The following is a 24,546-nucleotide window of genomic DNA, read 5'->3' on the forward strand; positions in this document are numbered from 1 at the left end:
TTTACTCTGGAGCCCCTCCCGCCTCAAAGATAAAGTGATAGGAGGCAAACTCCCGCCTCAAAGATAAAGCGATAGGGATGTGGATTTCATTTGCCCTTTGTTTCAAGTCCTGGGTCACAGGAGAGAAAGGTGTGGGTCCCAGGGAAGGAAGTCCCGCAGTGCCAGGGCTGCTGCAAGTTCCGGCGTCCCTCCTGCTCCCACCTCCCAATGCGTCCCTGGTGGTATCACTTGCGATCTCCTATCCTCTCCTCAGCGGTCCGGGTCCCAGAAACTGGGTTCTCACAGTGGCCTGGTCCACAGGGAAATTGATGAAACATCCAATCGGAGTCACCAAGCCTGGAGGATCCCCGTCCTGTGCGAGCCTCCTGGCCCCAGAGCCCACAGCCAGCGTCCCAGCAGCCCAGTAAGTCCCACACCCCGTGACACTGGGCTTTGGAGTGAGAGGTCTCCTCCACTAAAATGGCTGCCATGCCTCAATCCTAGACCCAGAGATTCCTTTCACCCAGAAAATCTCGTAATGGCACCCATTGTCTTTTTTGTAAGGATCGGTGGTATGAGAAATTTTGATAGGTTTAGCTCAGTCAGTCATTGGTGATTGTGTCAGGGTTTAGAGTCGATGATTGGAAACCTAATTTAGGAGTAATACTGTTTTATTCAGATGGCTCATCCTATTCCGAATGTTAATTTACTCTGTTCTTCATATTCAGATTTTTATGCCGAATTTCTAGCTCCCACATCTCTATTGTGGGCCCTTTGTCACTGTTTCACTAAGCTTTGGAACCTGACTCTGGAAATCTCATTCTTTGTTCCCAAGATCGCAGCCAGAAAGAGAAATCCATGCAGCAGCCTCTCAAGCTCGCGGACTGGGAGCCCTGGTCCTGATCCTCCGCAGCCTGGAAGGAACTCCTGCAGGGCCACAGGGAAGAGGAGGCTGAGTAGCCCAGAAGGATGAGTGTCAGACGGTGGGGCTCCCCCTCGACTGGCTAGGACCCCGCCCTAAGGAGAAGATGATGCCTTAGGATGAGACAGATGCAAAAATGTTTTCTTCCGCTCAGAAGAACACTTTGGATGAGGCTCATGGTGGGTGTTGAGAGTGAGCTAAGATGTCCCTCCAGGCACTCAGGGCCATCGTTCTGATTTCCATATTTTGAAAATATGAAAATTTTCAGCAGTTACAAAGGACTGAAAAACATTGCAGTCTTTGAGGGGGTCAGTTTGGAGTGTGTGGGGAGGGGTGGTGGGGGGATGGGAGAGAGATGCCTTGTTGGCTCCTTGGAGTGGACTGGCAGGAAGGAAAACGCACATGCTCCATTTCCTCTTGCAGACTGGACTCAAGGGCCTGAGATGGAAAATTGCATATCCAAAGAGTAGCAGGTGCATTGAAAATTGTTACCCCTAGAGAGAAGTGTGGGGCCAAGATGCTGCCATCACTGCTGCTGTTCACCACCAGGTTTGCAGCATGTGTGAATTTCATAACAGTGTACAGTGCATGCAAATCACTCCTGTTTACAACCAACTGACCACAGTTCCTTACAGATTTCTTTGTTCCTTCCCCACTCCAATGGCTTCACTTGTCTAAAATTAAGGGAAAAAAAAAAAAACATTTGTTTTTACATATGATATTGTTTAAGTTGATCCTCAGCCAACCCTCCTCAAGTAGCTGGGATCACAGGTGTACAACATGATGTCCAGCTTATTTTTGTATATTTTGTAGTGATGGGGATTTTGCCATGTTGGCCAGGCTGGTCTCGAACTCCTGGACTCAAGTGATCTGCGTGCCTTGGCCTCCCAAAGTGCTGGGATTAAGTCCTGGCCTGCATGCCCAGCCATCATTTGCATTTTGCATTTAAATATTTTATATTTACATATATCATTCCTCAAAGATTCTGGGTTTTTTAGCATGTGAATGATGGGGTTCAGGTCACGCTACTCCTTGGGCTCTTAAATATTTTATACTAAAGGAATTTGAGAAAACAACAGGAGCAGGAAGGCCACTGTCACCCTCCCCCTGCCCTTCTTCCCTGAAGCCAATCATACAGCTCTCATGTGACAGGTGCCCTCTCTGTACCCAGAGGAAAGGTCCATCATTGTGTCTGAAGATACAGGGACACAGAGAAGAGTATGAACATATAGGCCTGCTATGCTTTCCCCACTTTATTACCATTAGATCGTACTGTAGGGTTGATGGCCCACAGGGTCGTGGGGTGTCCCTTATGATGTGTTGAGGCACAGGATCCAAGAAATAAAGAGACAGGACACAGAAGTACAAAGAAAATGCAGCTGGGCTCAGGGGCCATGCCACCTATGAGTGGAGTCAGGTGAGGCCCCCAAGATCCAGAAGCATGCGTATTTATTGTGTATAGGTTAGGGGGCAGGGCAGTGAGTGAAGTCATCTTTAAGGATAGTGATAGGGTCATGAGCAATAAAACAAGGAGTCCATTCCCATTAGGTCACCGAGGCATGGAAGTGGGCCATGCACAGTGAAGAGGGTGCAGTGTGCAATAACTCTATCTATGGGCAAGCTACTAAGGCTTATAGGAGGATGCTTTAAGTCACATAGCAGTGACAGAGTTGTCAGGTTCTATGCCACCTGCTGGCAGCTTGCATGAGTTCTATAGGGGAACACTTTTCCAGCAGCATAGTAACAGGAGCTGATAAAGTTCACAGTCACCAAGGTGTGATTGCCAGTCTGAGAGCAGCCTTCCACAAGAACTGGAGCAAGGTCCTACAACACCTTTATCAGGAGGAGTGGCTCTTGCCCCAAGCCTGCAATACAGTGGGTATCTTTACAATACTGAATGTTGCTGCCTGGGCTATGGATTCTTGTCCTGGTATAAGTGTTTTTCCCTTAAATCATGCTGTTTACTGTGTTTGCTCTAGGCATTCCTCTGATTATAAGCTGTTTATTCCTTAATTCATGCTCTGTACTGTATCTACTCTAGGCATTCCTCCGATTATAAACTAAGATAAAGTTATACATATATATATATATATATGGAAATAACTGAGTGGTAAGATATTCTTTAGGCACTCATTCTACGAACTAATATGTGATTATATAGAGAGGATTGTATAAAGGGAAATAACTGAGTAATAATACTATAAACTGAGATATTATTCTCCAAGCCCTAATTCTATAAACTAATATATGATTATATAAAGGATTATATAAAGGAAATAACTGAGTAGTAATGCTATAAACTGAGATATTCTCCAGGTCTTAATTGTGCCAGGATTCTGCTTAGCTCTCCTTCCTCAGTACCTATATGGGGGGTTACCCACATTTCCCCCGTTCTTTTGTTTTACAAGTGCAGTTATGGCCACCATGGCCTGAGGTTGTTGCATATTATGTTTGTGAAACTTATGAATACAGAAACATGTACTTAACAAGGTACAAACGCAAGCAACAATCACAATGATGGCAACAAGAAGAAACCACCTAAAGGAACAGACCATTTTCTAAACCACTTAATTGGATTAAGGTCAGAGAGGCCTTGTGCAAAGCCTTCAGAAGTTTCTGAACCTGGGACAGTAGTTAGATGTGCCGGAGAAGACTCAAAAATTTGTTGCTTCAGGTGGTTCATGTCCAAGGTGAGGTTATCATCCCAGGACAGCAGGTGGTGATGTATAGTGTCCCGGGGTGAAGTGTAGAATTATAATTGAAAGGAGTGATGCAAGAATCAGACATGTTCCAGTCACATTGTAACAGAGCAGGATGCTCAAGGTTTAAAAGCCTGTCACACAGCCAAATGATACTTTGGTGAAGGTCAGTAATTTGATTAGCCAAATGTTGATCAATCTGGGACTGGGAATTCCAGAGAGTAGTTGAATTCTTTTGCCAACATTCAACAAAGTGAGCTGCTTGAATGGAGTTGTGTGCAGCCATGCCAGCAGTCACAGCTGAGGCTGTGACAGCAATCAGTCCAATGACCGCTGCTATCAAGGTAAAGATAAAGTGATGAGTGTGATGTAAAATGTCCTTGAGGATTTGAGTTACAATGTGCATAGAAGGAAAGGACTCCCATGGATGATGTAATACAACAGGAATCCAAACTCCCTCCCTAGCCCTGACCAGCAATACATTAGAGTTAACAGAAAAGGTAGCATCTAGACAAGAAAACAATTTGCAATTGTTACAGTCAAAAGAGTTGGTGACAAAGGAAACAGAAAAGTTATCAACCAGTGACATATAAGGGGTCTTAACATGACTCTGAATAGGTATTATGTCTTTGGGAGTAAAGTGTGGACGGTGTAGAGTATCACCAGAGCTGTGACCATAAGAGTCCATGGAAACATTCCAAAAGTGAAGTCCATTGAGAGCAGCAGCCAGCTTCCACAGTTCAGGATGTTCCGGTCCAACAAGAGGGTGAATCACCTTAGGACATTGTGCAATGAGGCCAGCCTGAGACCATCTGTAGGGGAGTGGTGAGGTCCATAGGTGAGGAACGTGATGCAGAACTTGATGCAGTGCTGAGTGTGTCATGCCTCCCGGAAGAGGTGATGATATTTCGGACAGTGTGGGTGTTGTCCAGTACAATTATGCCAATTAAACTCTTTGGGAGCCCAGTCAACAATGACAGCATTATCAAGGGGGCCCAGTATGGTTCCAATGGGTGCATTGCAGTGGTTGCAGTGAACCAAAGGCAATGACAGGAGTGGGACTGATAAGTGAAGAGAAAATGACACAAACATATACTGGGTCTGGAAAGAAGCATTACTGGCCTCAGGTGCAACCCGCATCCATGCCTGGGGACCAATAGGGAGACAGCCGGGAGTGGGCCAAAGGCAAAGAGGAGGAAATTTAAATCCAATAGAGGCATTATAAGGGGTCCCTTCTTCATTTTGATGAACAGGTAGGTGGTTGTCATTAGGGACAGGCAGGAAAGCACTATTGTTAGTGTAGATTTCTATAGAAGAGTCCACCCAAGAAACAGAGCATACCGGGGGGAAGGTATATATGCCCAGTAGGAAAAATTACCAGAGTTGGGAGATACAGAAGCAGTGAAACCCATCAGAATGAAAAGGATAATGAGAGCAGCAGTGAGAGTGTCGCTGGAAGTAGGTGGAATGTTGCACCGTTCTGTAATATGACAAGCCATATTCACAAGTTGATCAATTTGAGTGAAAGTGAGTAGTGGTCAATGAAGCGGGCTTTGATTAACAGGATGGTGAGGAGAAGGAGGAGGAGGGGCAGGAAGGGGAGGAGGGGGAGGAGGGGAGAAACTGTCAAGGTGGCGAGAAGCATGGCAGCCAGAAGCGTTGTGATGAGGGAGATGGACGATATGATCATCCAGAAGTTGGTCCATCGGATTTGGGGCTCTCCTGTGATTTCCGCGGGGGCGGCGCTGGGAGCTCATGTTGTTCTTCAGGGATGAGCTTAAGATGCCGTTATGGAATCCAAAAGGGATCAGGGGAGTTATCTGTGGAAATACAAGCAAATCCTCAACCCATAGTTATAAGAGTACATGACGTCCATTTTGCAGTGATGAGTCTCCACCACACTTGTTTCTCTTTATGGGGGTTTTGCTGAACTGCTGTAAAATGTTGTTCCACAGCCGTGTAGGCTTGAGACCTGCTAAGGTTCAGAAAGTTTAGAGTAAACAACACTAGATGTAATCTGGCCTGGGGAGTAGACCACAGTCATCTGGTTTTTGTTGTTTATTTAACCGTTCCTTGAGAGTCCTGTTAGCCCTTTCAATCAGGGCCTGTCCTTGTAAATTATAAGGAATGCCGGTGGTATGTTGAATATTCCATTCCTCTAGAAAACATTGAAATGACTTACTAGCATATCCTGGTCCCTTATCAGTTTTTAGTTTTGCAGGTATGCCCATCACAGCGAAGCATGAGGGCATATGCCTTTTAAACTGGGCAGCTCGTTCCCCTGTTTGTCAGGTAGCCCATATGAAATGGGAAAATGTGTATATAGAGACATGAACAAAAGAAACGTTTTCAAAGGCAGGATAGTGGGTCACATACATTTGCCATAAGGCATTAGGAGCGAGACCTCTGGGGTTGGTCCCAGCCAGTTGTGAGGGAAGGGAGACAACCTGGCAGGAGGGACAATGACAGACGATCCCCTTTGCCTGTTTCCATGTAATAGCATACCAGTCCTTAAGACCTGAAGCATTAACATGAGTTAATTCACGACAGTTGCAGGCTTCCTGTAGAGCCGTTGCTACAAGGGTGTCTGCCCAGGAATTAGCTGTGGTTAATGGGCCAGGCAAAGAGGTGTGGGCTCTAATGTGTGTAATATAAAAAGGGGAGGTCCTGGACCATACAACTGTTTGGAAGCGTAGGAAGAGTGAGTGAAGCGAATCATCAGACAGAAATTTGACAAAGGCAGTTTCTATGTTATGATTAACATGAACCACATAAGCAGAATCTGAAACAATGTTTAGAGCACCTGGAAAATCTTCCAAGGCTGTAATTACAGCAATTAGTTCCGCTCTTGCTGAAGCAAAACAGCTGCGGTGTGAAAGACCCTTTCCTTGGGGCCAGCGTATACAGCTTCGTTGTTAGAGGAAGCATCAGCAGAAACAGTCACTACTCCCTCTAGGGGGGCATTTCGGGTAACTTTTGGCAATATCCAAGAGGTTAGGTGAAGAAATTGAAAAAGTTTAACATTGGGGTAATGATTGCCAAGGACACCCAGGAATCCTGCCAGATTAACCTGCCAGGAAATGGAGTGAACAAAAGCCTGGCAAACTTGTTCTTGTGAGAGGGGGACAGCCAACCCGTGTGCTTCTAAGCCTGTTGGACATAATAGCCTATTACGAGCTAGCCCTATTAAGGTAGAAAGTTGACCCAAATATACTGATAGTGTTCATGTAGCAGCATGAGGCAGAAAGCACCATTCAATAAAGCTGTCATTTTGTGTAATCACCCCCATAGGGGAGTGCGGGGTAGCAAAAATCAAAATAGTGAAAGGCAAAGAGGTTGAATCCTAAACACCTGAGCCTCTCGGATTCTTTGTAAGAGAGGCTGTGTTTGCTGTGTAGGTTAGATCTCCTCTCAGGGTGGAGAAAATGTTAGAAAGAGCATAGGTAGGGATCCCTAATACTGGATGCATCCAATTTATATAATCAAGGAGTTTTTGGAAGTCATTCAAAGTTTTTAACCCATCTCTCTGCAGTTCCACCAGCTGTGACTTAAATATGCGCTCCTCAAGCCACATTCCTAAATTCTGATAAGGGGTAGAAAGCTGGATTTTCTCCACTGAGATAGTCAGGCCAGCTGCTGTAATGAGCTCCCTAAGCATAAAGAATACTGAAACATGAGTCTCACGTGTAGGAAATTCACACAGAATATCGTCCATATAATGGATCAAACACCACTGGAGAAACTGGGGACAGCACTTTTCCCACATAGAACTGACAAATTGTGGGGCTGTTATTCATGAAGGTGGCAAGACTTTCCATTGGAATCTTGTAGCCAGGGCAACATTGTTTATGGACGGCACTGTGAAAGCAAATTAATAGCAGTCTCAGGGGGCCAGGGGGATATCAAAGAAGTAATCCTTTAAGTCAATGATGAGCAAAGGCCAGGAGTCTGGTATCATAGAGGGGGAAGGGAGACCAGGCTGTAAACTAGACTGAATGGACAGGGGCACCCACTAACCCTCCCCAGCAACCAGTCTGCTGTAACTGGAATAAGTGGGTTAGCAGCAGCATTGAGGTGGACTCCCCTAGTAACAGCATCCCTCCACCACACAAGGAATCGTAAATATTGGGCATGAGAGAGTGTTGACTGCTTGAGTGTTTCCCACTCATAAGGAATGGGTCGCTGCCATTCTCCAATAGCCTTTAAGGAGGCAAGAACAAAAAGAGAATTTGTGCCATATTGTTTTACAGAGTCCTTAAAATCCTTGAGGAAAGGAAGTGTGAAACTTTGCTAATTAACTGGATGAACAAGTAGTTGATGAGGGTTAAGAGTGTCGGGTCTAGTAATGACCGAGATAGCCAGTGGCACCTGCTGGGGAGCGACCTGTTGCACTGTCCTCGGAGGCTGATGTGCAGTCTGGGGCTGGGTGGCTGCCTGGGGCTGTAACAGCTGTTGTGGTGGTTCTGCTTCATCAGTGGCTCTTGCACCAACATTGGGAGATGGAGCTTGTTGTAATGGTGCTGCAGGGGGAGCCGGGGGATTAGCCTGATTATCAGCCACTAGCAATACCTGGGTTCCCTGAATAGGGCGGTGTACTATAACTGGGAATTGCCAAGTTTTTCCAGAGCCCGAGGAAGCTTGGGGCATCATATTTAAATTTTGGGCAAGAACTCTTGACCCTGTGTTAGAGGGGAGATTGCCCACGATTGCAAGAGCCATGGTACTAACACCTGATACCATAGGAGAATTCCCCCACTGTAGTAGAAGAATCACCTCCTGCATTCCCAGTCCCAGTTGAGTTTACCTGGGTCATGTGGACAATGACAGGGGCACAGACTGTTGGATTCTTCGCAAGTATAGTGTTTCCGGTGCTATTAGTAACTGTGGGTGCATAGTTTCCAGCCATTAGTAGATGAAAAAGAAGAGTCAGAGGTCATGGGGTCGCATAGTTCCAGGCTGGTATATTGAAAAGTAGAGTCAGAATCAGGGGGGCTCATAGTTGAATGTCGGTAGATTGAAAAGTAGAGTCAGAGTCACGGGGACGCAGAGTTCCACGCCGGTAGATTGAAAAGAAGAGTCAGAGTCACGGGGGCGCAGAGTTCCACGCCGGTAGATTGAAGAGTCAGAGTCACGGGGGCGCATAGTTCCACGCCGGTAGATTGAAGAGTCAGAGTCACGGGGGCGCATAGTTCCACGCCGGTAGATTGAAAAGAAGAATCAGAGTCACGGGAGCGCATAGTTCCACGCCGGTAGATTGAAAAGAAGAGTCAGAGTCACGGGGGTGCAGAGTTCCACGCCGGTAGATTGAAAAGTAGAGGCACGTAAAGGAGCAGAGGCAGGACAGGGTGGTGAGAAAGCATATAGTCACACGCTACTCCTTGGGAAAAGGCTGGAAGTGTTTTACACTCTGAGGAAGCAACAGGAGGGGGAGGAGACCATTCAGAGGGTGATGAAGATCAGTGATAAGATCAGGAAAGGGAGGAAATAGCTCAGCAAGCTTGTCTGAGGAGACTGAAGCAGCCCCTGCCTCAGTAGAGTTTTAATAAAAGAAATATAGGCGTCACACTGACAGTTTGTTTGTCCCATTTTAACCCCGAGATTACTGTGAGCATTACAAAAAAAGTCACTCCCACTTTTCTTACCAAACGCGCAGGAATCCAGCACTGACCCGCTGTAGTAGCTCCGATGGCTATGCTAAGCACAGCAATAAGAAACCCACAAGTTAGGCACCAGATGTAGGGCTGATGGCCCCACAGTGTCGTGGGGTGTCCTTTATGCTGTGCTGAGGCGGAGGATCCGAGAAATAAAGAGACAGGACACAGAAGTACAAAGAAAATGCAGCTGGGCTCAGGGGGCCACGCCACCTATGAGTGGAGTCAGGCGAGGCTCTGAATGTCCAGAAGCATGAGTATTTATTGTGCATAGATTAGGGGGCAGGGCAGTGAGTCAAGTCATCTTTAAGGATAGTGATAAGGTCATGAGCAATAAAACAAGGGGTCCACCCCCATTAGGTTGCCTAGGCTGGGAGGCGGACAGTGCACAGCAAGGAGTCCATTCCCATTAGGTCATCGAGGAAACAGCCCTGTGCAGTAAGGGGTCCACCCCCATTATGTCATCGAGGCATGGAGGTGGGCCGTGTGCAGTGAAGAGGGTGCAGTATGCAATAACTCTATCTATGCGCAAGCTATTAAGAAGATTTATAGGAAGATGCTTTAAGTCACATAGCAGTGACAGAGTTGTCAGGGTCTACCCCACCTACTGGCAGCTTCCAATGAGTTCTACAGAGGAATTCTTTTCCAGCAGCACAGTAACAAGAGCTGATAAAGTTCACAGTCACCAAGGTGTGATTGCCGGTCTGAGGGCACAGCCTTCCACAAGAACTGGAGCAAGGTCCTACAATGCCTTTATCAGGAGGAGTGGCTCTTGCCCCAACCCTGCAATACCGTGGATATCTTTACAATACTGAATGCTGCCACCTGGGCCATGGATTTTTGTCCTTGTATAACTGTTTTTCCCTTAAAATATGCTGTGCCTGTGTTTGCTCTAGGCATTCCTCCAATTATAAGCTGCTTATTCCTTAAATCATGCTCTCTACTGTATCTACTCTAGGCAATCCTCTGTTTATATACTAAGATATAGTTTTATATATATATATATGGAAATAACTGAGTGGTAAGATATTCTTGAGGCACTCATTCTATGAACTAACAATATGTGAGTATATAGAGAGGATTGTATAAAGGGAAATAACAGTAGTAACACTATAAACTGAGATATTCTCCAAGCCCTAATTCTATAAACTAATATAAACCAAGCCCTAATTCTATAAACTATTATATGATCATATAAAGGATTATATAAAGAGAAATCACTGAGTAGTAACACTATAAACTGAGATATCTCCAAGTCTTAGTTGTGCCAGGATTCTGCTTAGCTCTCCTTCCTCGGTGCCTGTATGGGGGTTACCCACATTGTACTCCTTTTATTCCATCACACTTCCCTATGACTATCCACTCTTCATCTAACCTACTTTAAAGAAAGAAAAAAAAAAGGAAACAACGCTGAGGCTTAGTTGTTTCCATGGGCCTTCATTTCCTTTGGAACTCTCTCCCGTCATGTAAAACTGACATTAAATAACGAGGTATGCTGTTCTCTTGTTAGTCTGTCTTTTGCTGTAAGGGTCTCAGCAGTGAACCTAGGCTGGGTGAGGAAAAGTCATATTTCCTCCTCTATGTGTACAAATGTCTTCCACTTTAAAACTGTACAAACTTTATTGAGGCTGATTTGAAGTAAGAAATGGAATCACTAATCTCCTTTGGATGAGCTGAACAGATGAGCTAATAAAGTCTCAGTTCCTCCCAGAGAGAAATAGGGTTTTGTTTTGTTTTGTTTTTTGAGACCGAGTTTCACTCTTGCTGCCCAGGCTAAAGTGCAATGGTGTGATCTCGGCTCACCGCAACCTCCACCTCCCGGGTTCAAGTGATTCTCCCACCTCAGCCTCCCAAGTAACTGGGATTACAGGCATGCACCATCATGCCCAGCTAATTTCACATTTTTAGTGGAGATGGGGTTTCTCCATGTCGATCAGGCTGGTGTTGAACTCCCGACCTCAGATGATCCTCCCACCATGGCCTCTCAAAGTTCTGGGATTGCAGGTGTGAGCCACCATGCACAGCCAGAGAAACACTTCTATAGCTCATTCCCTGAAGCTCCTTGAGGGCCAAACCTCTGAAGATTGAGGGGCCTTCCTGGGACCTCCCACCCCAGGAGATCACTGCTGGTGAGAGGATTGTCACAATCTCCCTGGAAGGGTGCATGGCCACTGGAAAGTATCACTGCCGTGACTTCAATACAACCATGTTCATCACATCTGTTCTTTCTGTTTGTTTTTTTAAAGATGGAGTCTAACTCTGTCACCTGTGCTATAGTGCAGTGGCACAATCACAGCTCACTGCAACCTCTGCCTCCTCGGTTCAAGTGATTCTTCTGTCTCAGACACCTGAGTAGTTGGGATTACAGGCACACCAACTTGCCGGGCTAATTTTTGTATTTTTAGTAGAGATGGAGTTTCACCATGATGGCCAGGCTAGTCTCGAACTCCTGACCTCAGGTTCTCCAACAACCTTGGCCTCCCAAAGTGCTGGGATTACAGGCATGAGCCCCAGCATCTGGTCACATCTGCTCTTTGTGCACTGCTGCAGGAAACTACAAGAGCGAACATGCAAATGAGTAACAGATCCACAGTCCCAGACTGTGCCTGATATGCAAAGTGCCACATGGCAGGCACAGCTGATGAGTGTGTGTGATTACTTATTTAGACCTTACAGGCCAAGGCCACACCATCATCTTCATCTTCCATATGAGAGGACTGAGATGCAGAGATGTTAAGTAAGCTGCTCAGGGTCACTCAGGTCAGATTTCTTTGACAGTCATACTTTTCCTATGTCAGGTTTTTCTCACTGTCACAGTTTTTGCAAGGGCACTTTCATCAGGAGCAGTACAAATGCAGTGGTTCTCAGAATGCCTTCTGGAGCCAGGCTGCCTTCCGTTCAAAGTCCCACTTTCAAATCTCCTTCCCCGGTTAAGTGACCCTGAGCACTGCACTTGCTTCTAACCTCCAACCTGCCCTTGTCTATTCCTGGGCAGAGGCCAGGCTAAATATGGGAGAAATTTACTTTCAACTCTAAGTCTGAAACAAACATGATAATAGCCCCTTCCTGAGACAAACTCCTCCCTTTCTTGGGCATCAGAGCTCCTGAGTAAAGCTAACAAATTAGCCACAAGATTGAAAATTATGGCTCAGGAGCCATGCAGCCAGAACCCACATGATTCCTAAGCTCCCCAGTAGTGCCTATAGACACTATCATTAACATAAAACCTAAGATTGGTGTTCAAGGTGTTTTTCAGACCCTGCCTTATGATGAACTAGCTGGTGCCACCCAGACAGGTAAACTGGCTCATATGGTCCTGTGGCCCCCACCCAGGTACTGACTAAATGCAAGAAGACAGAGCCCAACTCCCTGTGATTTCACCCCCAACCCAACCAATCAGTTTTCCCCATTCCCTAGTCCTCTGCAAGCCAAACTATCCTTGCTTAGCTGGCTCTGCATGCATTAGATTCTTTCTCTATTGCAGGAAGCCTGCTGTTCTCAACTCCATTCACTTTTCTGAGCAACCAGCAAGATACACTCACCAGTGACATTAATAAAAGAAAAACACAAATGGCACCTATGCTTGAAAAGTAATGTAAGTCTGTGTATTTCTTTTGCAGAAATGCAAAAGGAGGAGGAATGCTATGACAGGTAGTACACTGTTCTAAATATTTTCACGATTCTCCTGCCTCCCACATATCCTTCTTCTCCCAACAACTGCTCCCCAGAAACCTTCACCTTAAACATGATTCCTGCCAGAACTGGGTGTGTCCTCCCCTTTACATTTTCCTCTCACCTGCCCCACACCCCTTCCATGTCTAATCTGTTCTTTCACTTCCAGGTCATTGAGTTTTTCCATTTAAAAACATAAAAGATACAGAAAGAATAAGATAACCAGTTATCCATATTTCCACCACCTGGACTTAAGTACTATTCACACATGTACATATTTTTCTTCCAAACCATTTTAAAGTTATTCTCTTTTTTTAAATCATACATGCTTAGCATAGACTATATCACCAGTACAGAAAAAGTACAGATATGTAAGATTTCTGATCACCTTAAGTTCAAAATCACTTTTGCTAACATTAGGGCAACGCTGATGGAGTCGTGTTCCTCTGGTGTATCTACAGAGAGAGGAATGTACATTTTAGCTAGACTGCCCCCTGCTCGCCCCGCAGAAGAAAATTCAATAAAGGAGGCCATATATAAATACATGTTTTTGTAAAATTGAGCTTAGACTCTATTTTTAGTTTACTATTATTTAATTTAATAGTGCATTAACTTAACTGAAGACAGTAAGACAGAAACAAAAATGAAGGAATTCCTGAACTCCCGATCACAGAGACAATTTACTAAAGGAATCCTCTAAAGGATTAATGTTTAATACATTAATAAATAACGTGTAATACATTACATTAAGGCGAAGGCATTAGGATTCGCGGTAGTTTTCTTTTCTTGTTGGTGGTGGTGGTTTGTTTTTTGAAACAATATGGTTTCTCTCTGATATTGAAGGACTTTCAATTTCAAGCGGAATGCTACATCACCAGGATAACCATATGTGAAAAGAACCAGTTTTCTTTGTAATCCTGAACATTCTAGTCCGTGAATTTAAGGCCATTATTTGAAGAAGGGTGCGCAGGCTCCAGTTGGCCGCCGAAAGGGTCCTCGGCGACACAGGATAAGGACGCGCTTCTTTGGGAGCGAACAGATGTAGGGGAGGGAGGGAAGGGAGAGGCGACGTCACTTCCGCCTCCAGCTCTGACAGCGGGTTGGTCGGCTGAGTGGCGGTGGAACAGACGGGGACTGGAAAAGTCACTGTCGGTGACATCACGGATAGGGAGACTTCTATGTAGATGAGGCAGCGCAGGGGCTGCTGCTTGGCCACCTGCTGCTTTCCGAAGAAGGACTTTCCATGCTGTGAGAGCGAGTCCAGGACCACTGGTCGGACCGGAGAGTCCCAGCTGTGTGTCAGGGCTAGGAGGGCTGGGGGTGCCGTGCCCGCGGCAAGTGACCATGTGTGTAAGGGGTGATCCGTATGAGACTGTGTCGGGGCAGAGGCATGTGAAATCATACTTACCTGGCAGGGGAGATACCATGATCACGAAGGTGGTTTTCCCAGGGCGAGGCTTATCCATTGCACTCCGGATGTGCTGACCCCTGCGATTTCCCCAAATGTGGGAAACTCGACTGCATAATTTGTGGTAGTGGGGGACTGCGTTCGCGCTTTCCCCTGTATTTTCAAGGTTTGCAAAGAACAGACAGGCAACTGCCTGCACTGCGTGAACACGAAAATTCCACTACACAAGAAAATCCCAGGTTTAGTGTTGCCCATTCTGGGCATTTTACCAGCCTCTCCCAGGGTGTGTTTTCTGACCCCACATACTTCTGAATTGTAATGTCCTGGTGAATAGAAACTACCGGGCCCAAACTGAAAACACGGGGAGAATGGGGTTCGGAGTGGATGCCAGGTGTGGGGGACGTGTGTGTTGGGGGAAAGGCCTATGGTGTCCCCTGGTGGCTACCCCGGGGATGGCACTCACAGATCCGCATGTCCGGAGAAGCCTCTGCCATTCCAACCCGCGGCTCCAAACAAAACCGACTAGAACGCACAGGATGCCCAGTGAGTGTTCAGGACACTGCAAGTGAAAGCCGTATGTCCTATGGACTGATGTAGTTGGATGAAGATGAGCCATTTACTTCTAACCCCAGCAGCAGACATTGCCTTGCTCAAATATAAAATATGTGAGCAAACAGGTTTTTAGAATTTTTTTTTTTTTTTTTTTTAATAAAAAGACAGGGTTTCACCATGTTGGCCAGGCTGGTCTTGAATTCCTGACCTCAGGTGATCCACCCACCTCGGCCCCCCAAAGTGCTGTAGGTGTGAGCCACCATGCCCAGCCAGGTTCTTAGAATGTGTAAGAAATGTCCCTTGATCCGGGACCGTCATTGCTAACATATGCTTCTGATTCCTAACGGAGAAGTTTCTGATGCTCAAGGTTTAAAACCTATCACCCAGTCAAATGATACTTTGGTGAAGGTCAGTAATTTGATTAGCCAAATGCTGATCAATCTTGTACTGGGAATTCCAGAGAGTAGTTGAATTCTTTTGCCAACATTCAACAAAGTGAGCTGCTTAAATTGAGTTGTGTGCAGCCATGCCAGCAGTCACAGCTGAGGCTGTGACAGCAATCAGTCCAATGACCGCTGCTATCAAGGTAAAGATAAAGTGATGAGTGTGATGTAAAATGTCCTTGGGGATTTGAGTTAAAATGTGAATAGAAGGAAAGGACTCCCATGGATGATGTAATACAACAGGAATCCAAACTCCCTCCCTAGCCCTGACCAGCAATACATTAGAGTTAACAGAAAAGGTAGCGTCTAGACAAGAAAACAATTTGCAATTGTTACAGTCAATAGAGTTGGTGACAAAGGAAACAGAAAAGTTATCAACCAGTGACATATAAGGGGTCTTAACACGACTCTGAATAGGTATTATGTCTTTGGGAGTAAAGTGTGGACAGTGTAGAGTATCACCAGAGCTGTGACCATAAGAGTCCATGGAAACATTCCAAAAGTGAAGTCCACTGAGAGCAGCAGCCAGCTTCTGCAGTTCAGGATGTTCCAGTCCAACAAGAGGGTGAATCACCTTAGGACATTGTGCAATGATGCCAGGCTGAGACCATCTGTAGGGGAGTGGTGAGGTCCATAGGTGAGGAACGTGATGCAGAACTTGATGCCGTGCTGAGCGTGTCATGTCCTCCGGGAAGAGGTGATGATATTTCGGACAGTGTGGGTATTGTCCAGTGCAATTATGCCAATAAAAATCTTTGGGAGCCCAGTCAACAATGACAGCATTATCAAGGGGGCCCAGTATGGTTCCAATGGGTGCATTGCAGTGGTCGCAGTGAACCAAAGGCAATGACAGGAGTGGGACTGATAAGTGACGAGAAAATGACACAAACATATACTGGGTCTGGAAAGAAGCATTACTGGCCTCAGGTGCAACCCACATCCATGCCTGGGGACCAATAGGGAGACAGCCGGGAGTGGGCCGAAGGCAAAGAGGAGGAAATTTAAATCCAATAGAGGCATTATAAGGGGTGCCTTTTTCATTTTGATGAACAGGTAGGTGGTTGTCATTAGGGACAGGCAGGAAAGCACTATTGTTAGTGTAGATTTCTATGGAAGAGTCCACCCAAGAAACAGAGCGTACCAGCAGGAGAAAGGCATATATGCCCAGTAGGAAAAATTACCAGAGTTGGGAGATACAGAAGCAGTGAAACCCATCAGAATGAAAAGGATAATGAAGCAGCAGTGACAGTATGGCTGGGAGTAGGTGGAATGTTGCGCCGTTCTGTAATATGACAAGCCGTATTGACAAGTTGATCAATTAGAGTGAAAGTGAGTAGTGGTCAATGAAGCGGGCTTTGATTAACAGGATGGTGTGGAGAAGGGGGAGGAGCGCCAGGAAGGGGAGGAGGGGGAGGAGGGGGGAAACTGCCAAGGTGGTGAGAAGCATGGCAGCCAGAAGCGTTGTGATGAGGGAGATGGACGATATGATCATTCAGAAGTTGGTCCATCGGATTTGGGGCTCTCCTGTGATTTCCACGGGGGCGGCGCTGGGAGCTCATGTTGTTGTTCTTCAGGGATGAGCTTAAGATGCCGTGATGGAATCCAAACGGGATCAGGAGAGTTATCTGTGGAAATACAAGCAAATCCTCAGCCCATAGTTATAAGAGTACGTGACGTCCATTTTACAATGATGAGTCTCCACCACACTTGTTTCTCTTTATGGGGGTTTTGCTGAACTGCTGTAAAATGTTGTTCCACAGCCGTGTAGGCTTGAGACCTGCTAAGGTTCAGAAAGTTTAGAGTAAACAACACTAGATGCAATCTGGCCTGGGGAGTAGACCACAGTCATCTGGTTTTTGTTGTTTATTTAACCGTTCCTTGAGAGTCCTGTTAGCCCTTTCAATCAGGGCCTGTCCTTGTGAATTACACGGAATGCCGGTGGTATGTTGAATATTCCATTCCTCTAGAAAACGTTGAAATGACTTACCAGCACATCCTGGTCCCTTATCAGTTTTTAGTTTTGCAGGTATGCCCATCACAGCGAAGCATGAGGGCATATGCCTTTTAAACTGGGCAGCTCGTTCCCCTGTTTGTCAGGTAGCCCATATGAAATGGGAAAATGTGTATATAGAGACATGAACAAAAGAAATGTTTTCAAAGGCAGGATAGTGGGTCACATCCATTTGTAATAAAGCATTAGGAGCAAGACCTCTGGGGTTGGTCCCAGCCAGTTGTGAGGGAAGGGAGACAACCTGGCAGGAGGGACAATGACAGACGATCCCCTTTGCCTGTTTCCATGTAATAGCGTACCAGTCCTTAAGACCTGAAGCATTAACATGAGTTAATTCACGAAAGTTGCGGGCTTCCTGTAGAGCCGTTGCTACAAGGGTGTCTGCCCAGGAATTAGCTGTGGTTAATGGGCCAGGCAAAGAGGTGTGGGCTCTAATGTGTGTAATATAAAAAGGGGAGGTCCTGGACCATACAACTGTTTGTAAGCGTAGGAAGAGTGAGTGAAGCGAATCATCAGACAGAAATTTGACAAAGGCAGTTTCTATGTTATGATTAACGTGAACCACATAAGCAGAATCTGAAACAATGTTTAGAGCACCTGGAAAATCTTCCAAGGCTGCAATTACAGCAATTAGTTCTGCTCTTGCTGAAGCAAGACAGCTGTGGTGTGAAAGACCCTTTCCTTGGGGCCAGCATATACAGCTTTGTTGTTAGAGGAAGCATCAGCAGAAACAGTCACTACTCCCTCTAGGGGGGCATTTCGGGTAACTTTTGGCAATATCCAAGAGGTTAGGTGAAGAAGTTAAAAAAGTTTAACATTGGGGTAATGGTTGCCAAGGACACCCAGGAATCCTGCCAGATTAACCTGCCAGGAAGTGGAGTGAACAAAAGCCTGGCGAACTTGTTCTCGTGAGAGGGGGACAGCCAACCCATGTGCTTCTAAGCCTGTTGGACATAATAGCCTATTACGAGCTAGCCCTATTAAGATACAAAGTTGACTCAAATATACTGATTGCATTCATGTAGCAGCATGAGGCAGAAAGCACCATTCAATAAGGCTGTCATTTTGCGTAATCACCCCCGTACGGGAGTGAGGGGTAGCAAAAATCAAAACAGTGAAAGGCAAAGAGGTTGAATCCTAAACACCTGAGCCTCTCGGATTCTTTGTTAGAGAGGCTGTGTTTGCTGTGTAGGTTAGATCTCCTCTCAGGGTGGAGAAAATGTTAGAAAGAGCATAGGTAGGGATCCCTAATACTGGATGAATCCAATTTATATAATCAAGGAGTTTTGGGAAGTCATGCAAAGTTTTTAACCCATCTCTCCGCAGTTCGACCAGCTGTGGCTTAAATATGCGCTCCTCAAGCCACATTCCTAAATTCTGATAAGGGGTAGACAGCTGGATCATCTCCACTGATATAGTCAGGCCAGCTGCTGTAATGAGCTCCCTAAGCATAGAGAATACTGAAACAAGAGTCTCACGTGTAGAAAATTCACACAGAATATCCTCCATATGATGGATCAAATAGCACTGGAGAAACTGGGGACAGCACTTTTCCCACATAGAACTGACAAATTGTGGGGCTATTATTCATGAATGCATAACAGTTCCCACATAGAACTGACAAATTGTGGGGCTATTTATGAAGTTGGCAAGACTTTCCATTGGAATCTCGTAGCCTGGGCAACATTGTTTATGGATGGCACTGTGAAAGCAAATTTATAGCAGTCTCAGGGGGCCAGGGGGATATCAAAGAAGTAATCCTTTAAGTCAATGATGAGCAAAGGCCAGGAGTCTGGTATCATAGAGGGGGAAGGGAGACCAGGCTGTAAACTAGACTGAATGGACAGGGGCACCCACTGACCCTCTCCAGCAACCAGTCTGCTGTAACTGGAATAAGTGGGTTAGCGGCAGCATTGAGGTGTACTCCCCTAGTAACAGCATCCCTCCACCACACAAGGAATCGTAAATATTGGGCATGAGAGAGTGCTGACTGCATGAGTGTTTCCCAGTCATAAGGAATGAGTCACTGCCCTTCCCCAATAGCCTTTAAGGAGGCACGAATGAAAAGAATTTGTGCCATACTGTTTTACAGAGTCCTTAAAATCCTTGAGGAAAGGAAGTGTGAAACTTTGCTATTTAACTGGATGAACAAGTAGTTGATGAGGGTTAAGAGGGTCAGGTCTAGTAATGACCAAGATAGCTGGTGGCACCTGCTGGGGAGCGACCTGTTGCACTGTCCTCGGAGGCTGATGTGCAGTCTGGGGCTGGGTGGCTGCCTGGGGCTGTAACAGCTGTTGTGGTGGTTCTGCTTCATCAGTGGCTCTTGCACCAACATTGGGAGCTGGAGCTTGTTGTAACAGCACTGCAGTGGGAGCCGGGGGATTAGCCTGATTATCAGCCATTGGCAATACCTGGGTTCCCTGAATAGGGGGGTGTACTATAACTGGGAATTGCCAAGTTTTTCCAGAGCCCGAGGAAGCTTGGGGCATCATATTTAAATGTGGGGAAAGAACTCTTGACCCTGTGTTAGAGGGGAGATTGCCCACGATTGCAAGAGCCATGGTACTAACACCTGATACCATAGGAGAATTCCCCCACTGTAGTAGAAGAATCACCTCCTGCATTCCCAGTCCCAGTTGAGTTTACCTGGGTCATGTGGACAATGACAGGGGCACAGACTGTTGGATTATTCTCAAGTATAGTGTTTCTGGTGCTATTAGTAACTGTGGGTGCATAGTTTCAAGCCATTAGTAGATTAAAAAGAGAGTCAGAGGTCTTGAGGGCACATAGTTCCACGCCGGTGGATTGAAAAGAAGAGTCACAGTTCACGGGGGCACATAGTTCCACGCCAGTATATTGAAAAGTAGAATCAGAGTCATGGAGGCGCAGAGTTCCACGCTGGGAGATTGAAAAAAAGAGTCAGAGTCACGGGGGCGCAGAGTTCCACACCGGTAGATTGAAAAGTAGAGTCAGAGGTCACGGGGGCGCAGAGTTCCACGCCGGTAGATTGAAAAGAAGAGTCAGAGTCACGGGGGCGCAGAGTTCCACGCCGGTAGATTGAAAAGTAGAGTCAGAGTCACGGGGGTGCAGAGTTCCACGCCGGTAGATTGAAAAGTAGAGTCAGAGTCATGCGGGCGCAGAGTTCCACGCTGGTAGATTGAAAAGTAGAGGCAAGTAAAGGAGCAGAGGCAGGACAGGGTGGTGAGAAAGCATATAGTCACACGCTACTCCTTGGGAAAAGGCTGGAAGTGTTTTACACTCTGAGGAAGCAACAGGAGGGGGAGCAGACCATTCAGAGGGTGATGAAGATCAGTGATAAGATCAGAAAAGGGAGGAAATAGCTCAGCAAGCTTGTCTGAGGAGACTGAAGCAGCCCCTGCCTCAGTAGAGTTTTAATAAAAGAAATATAGGCGTCACACTGACAGTGTGTTTGTCCCATTTTAACCCCGAGATTACTGTGAGCATTACAAAAAAAGTCACTCCCACTTTTCTTACCAAACGCGCAGGAATCCAGCACTGACTTACCCGCTGTAGTAGCTCCGATGGCTATGCTAAGCACAGCAATAAGAAACCCACAAGTTGGGCACCAGATGTAGGGCTGATGGCCCCACAGTGTCGTGGGGTGTCCCTTATGCAGTGTTGAGGTGGAGGATCCGAGAAATAAAGAGACAGGACACAGAAGTACAAAGAAAATGCAGCTGGGCTCAGGGGGCCACGCCACCTATGAGTGGAGTCAGGCGAGGCTCTGAATGTCCAGAAGCATGAGTATTTATTGTGCATAGATTAGGGGGCAGGGCAGTGAGTCAAGTCATCTTTAAGGATAGTGATAAGGTCATGAGCAATAAAACAAATGGTACACCCCCATTAGGTAACCTAGGCTTGGAGGGGGAGAGTGCACAGCAAGGAGTCCATTCCCATTAGGTCATTGAGGAAACAGCCCTGTGCAGTAAGGGGTCCACCCTCATTAGGTCACCAAGGCATGGAGGTGGGCCGTGTGCAGTGAAGAGCCGTGTGCAATAACTCTATCTATGCGCAAGCTACTAAGAAGATTTTTAGGAAGATGCTTTAAGTCACATAGCAGTGACAGAGTTGTCAGGGTCTACCCCACCTACTGGCAGCTTCCAATTCTTTTCCAGCAGCACAGTAACAAGAGCTTATAAATTTCACAGTCACCAAGGTGTGATTGCCGGTCTGAGGGCAGCCTTCCACAAGAACTGGAGCAAGGTCCTGCAACGCCTTTATCAGGAGTGGCTCTTGCCCCAAGCCTGCCATACAGCGGGTATCTTTACAATACTGAATGTTGCCACCTGGGCCATGGATTCTTGTCCTGGTATAAGTTTTTTTCCCTTAAATCATGCTGTGTACTGTTTGCTCTAGGCATTCCTCTGATTATAAGCTGCAGGCACTCATTCTATGAACTAATAATATGTGATTATATAGAGAGGATTGTATAAAGGGAAATAACAGTAGTAACACTATAAACTGAGATATTCTCCAAGCCCTAATTCTACAAACTAATATAAACCAAGCCCTAATTCTATAAACTAATATATGATCATATAAAGGATTATATTAAAGGAAATAACCGAGTAGTAACACATAAACTGAGATATCTCCAGGTCTTAGTTGTGCCAGGATTCTGCTTAGCTCTCCTTCCTCGGTGCCTGTATGGGGGTTACCCACATTGTACTCCTTTTATTCCATCACACTTCTCTATGACTATCCACTCTTCATCTAACCTACTTTAAAGAAAAAAAAAAAAAAAAACGAAAAAACCCTGAGGCTTAGTTGTTTCCATGGGCCTTCATTTCCTTTGGAACTCGCTCCCATCATGTAAAACTGACATTAAATAACGAGGTATGCTGTTCTCTTGTTAGTCTGTCTTTTGCTGTAAGGGTCTCAGCAGTGAACCTAGGCTGGGTGAGGAAAAGTCATATTTCCTCCTCTATGTGTACAAATGTCTTCCACTTTAAAACTGTACAAATTTTATTGAGGCTGATTTGAAGTAAGAAATGGAATCACTAATCCACTTCAGATGAGTTGAACAGATGAGCTAATAAAGTCCCAGTTCCTCCCAGAGAGAAATAGCATTTTGTTTTGTTTTGTTTTTTGAGACCGATTTTCACTCTTGTTGCCCAGGCTAAAGTGTAATGGTGTGATCTCGGCTCACCACAACCTCCACCTCCTGGGTTCAAGTGATTCTCCCACCTCAGCCTCCCAAGTAACTGGGATTACAGGCATGCACCATCATGCCCAGCTAATTTTGCATCTTTAGTGGAGATGGGGTTTCTCCATGTTGATCAGGCAGGTGTTGAACTCCCCAACTCAGTGATCCTCCCTCCTTGGCCTCTCAAAGTTCAGGGATTACAGGCGTGAACCACCATGCACAGCCAGAGAAACACTTCTATAGCTCATTCCCTGAAGCTCCTTGAGGGCCAAACCTCTGAAGATTGAGGGGCCTTCCTGGGACCTCCCACCCCAGGAGATCACTGCTGGTGAGAGGATTGTCACAATCTCCCTGGGAGGGTGCACAGCCACTGGAAAGTATCACCGCTGTGACTTCAATACAACCATGTTCATCACATCTGCTCTTTCTGTTTGTTTTTTTCAAGACAGAGTCTCACTCTGTCTCCTGTGCTATAGTGCAGTGGCACAATCACAGCTCACTGCAACCTCTGCCTCCTTGGCTCAAGTGATTCTTCTGTCTCAGACACCTGAGTAGTTAGGATTACAGGCACACCACCTTGCCGGGCTAATTTTTGTATTTTTAGTAGAGATGCAGTTTCACCATGATGGCCAGGCTAGTCTCGAACTCTTGACCTCAGGTTCTCCACCAACCTTGGCCTCCCAAAGTGCTGGGATTACAGGCATGAGCCCCGGCACCTGGCCACATCTGCTCTTTGTGCACTGCTGCAGGAAACGACAAGAGCGAACATGCAAATGAGTAACAGATCCACAGTCCCCGACTGTGCCTGATATGGAAAGTGCCACATGGCAGGCACAGCTGATGAGTGTGTGTGATTACTTATTTAGACCTTACAGGCCAAGGCCACACCATCATCTTCATCTTCCATATGAGAGGACTGAGATGCAGAGATGTTAAGTAAGCTGCTCAGGGTCACTCAGGTCAGATTTCTTTGACAGTCATACTTTTCCTATGTCAGGTTTTTCTCACTGTCACAGTTTTTGCAAGGGCACTTTCATCAGGAGCAGTACAAATGCAGTGGTTCTCAGAATGCCTTCTGGAGCCAGGCTGCCTTCCGTTCAAAGTCCCACTTTCAAATCTCCTTCCCCGGCTAAGTGACCCTGAGCACTGCACTTGCTTCTAACCTCCAACCTGCCCTTGTCTATTCCTGGGCAGAGGCCAGGCTAAATATGGGAGAAATTTACTTTCAACTCTAAGTCTGAGACAAAGATGATAATAGCCCCTTCCTGAGACAAACTCTTTCCTTTCTTGGGCATCAGAGCTCCTTAGTAAAGCTAACAAATTAGCCACAAGATTGAAAATTATGGCTCAGGAGCCATGCAGCCAGAACCCACATGATTCCTAAGCTCCCCAGTAGTGCCTATAGACACCATCATTCACATAAAACCTAAGATTGGTGTTCAAGGTGTTTTTCAGACCCTGCCTTATGATGAACTAGCTGGTGCCACCCAGACAGGTAAACTGGCTCATATGGTCCTGTGGCCCCCACCCAGGGACTGACTAAGTGCAAGAAGACAGAGCCCAACTCCCTGTGATTTCACCCCCAACCCAACCAATCAGTTTTCCCCATTCCCTAGTCCTCTGCAAGTCAAACTATCCTTTAGAAAAACTCTAGTCACTGAATTTGGGGAGAGACAGATTTGCTTAATAATAAACCTCTGTTCTGTTGCTCAGCTGGCTCTGCATGCATTAGATTCTTTCTCTATTGAAGGAAGCCTGCTGTTCTCAACTCCATTCACTTTTCTGAGCAACGAGCAAGATAAACTCACCAGTGACATTAGTAAAAGAAAAACACAAATGGCACCTATGCTTGAAAAGTAATGTAAGTCTGTGTATTTCTTTTGCAGAAATGCAAAAGGAGGAGGAATGCTATGACAGGCAGTACACTGTCCTAAATATTTTCATGATTCTCCTGCCTCCCAGATATCCTTCTTCTCCCAACAACTGTTCCCCAGAAACCTTCACTTTAAACACGATTCCTGCCAGAACTGGGTGTGTCCACC

At 46.0% G+C, this 24,546-nt stretch overlaps 1 long non-coding RNA gene and 1 other non-coding gene across 2 annotated transcripts; one reads left to right on the forward strand and one right to left on the reverse strand.

The window, feature by feature from the left end:
• Positions 1-2,264: 2,264 nt before the first annotated feature.
• On the reverse strand, positions 2,265-13,954 carry LOC135276381 (uncharacterized). The gene is made up of 2 exons (XR_010343914.1): positions 13,669-13,954; positions 2,265-5,420 (listed from the first exon to the last, which is right to left on the reverse strand). It is a non-coding gene; the product is annotated as an uncharacterized LOC135276381 (long non-coding RNA).
• A 369-nt stretch (positions 13,955-14,323) lies between these two features.
• Positions 14,324-14,487, forward strand: LOC135276439 (U1 spliceosomal RNA). Its single transcript, XR_010343980.1, has one exon. It is a non-coding gene; the product is annotated as a U1 spliceosomal RNA (small nuclear RNA).
• Positions 14,488-24,546: the final 10,059 nt, after the last annotated feature.

This window comes from Aotus nancymaae, unplaced genomic scaffold (assembly GCF_030222135.1).
Source record: "Aotus nancymaae isolate 86718 unplaced genomic scaffold, 86718_ANA_hifiasm-v0.15.2.pri h1tg000022l_1, whole genome shotgun sequence".
Taxonomy (NCBI): Eukaryota; Metazoa; Chordata; class Mammalia; order Primates; family Aotidae; genus Aotus; species Aotus nancymaae.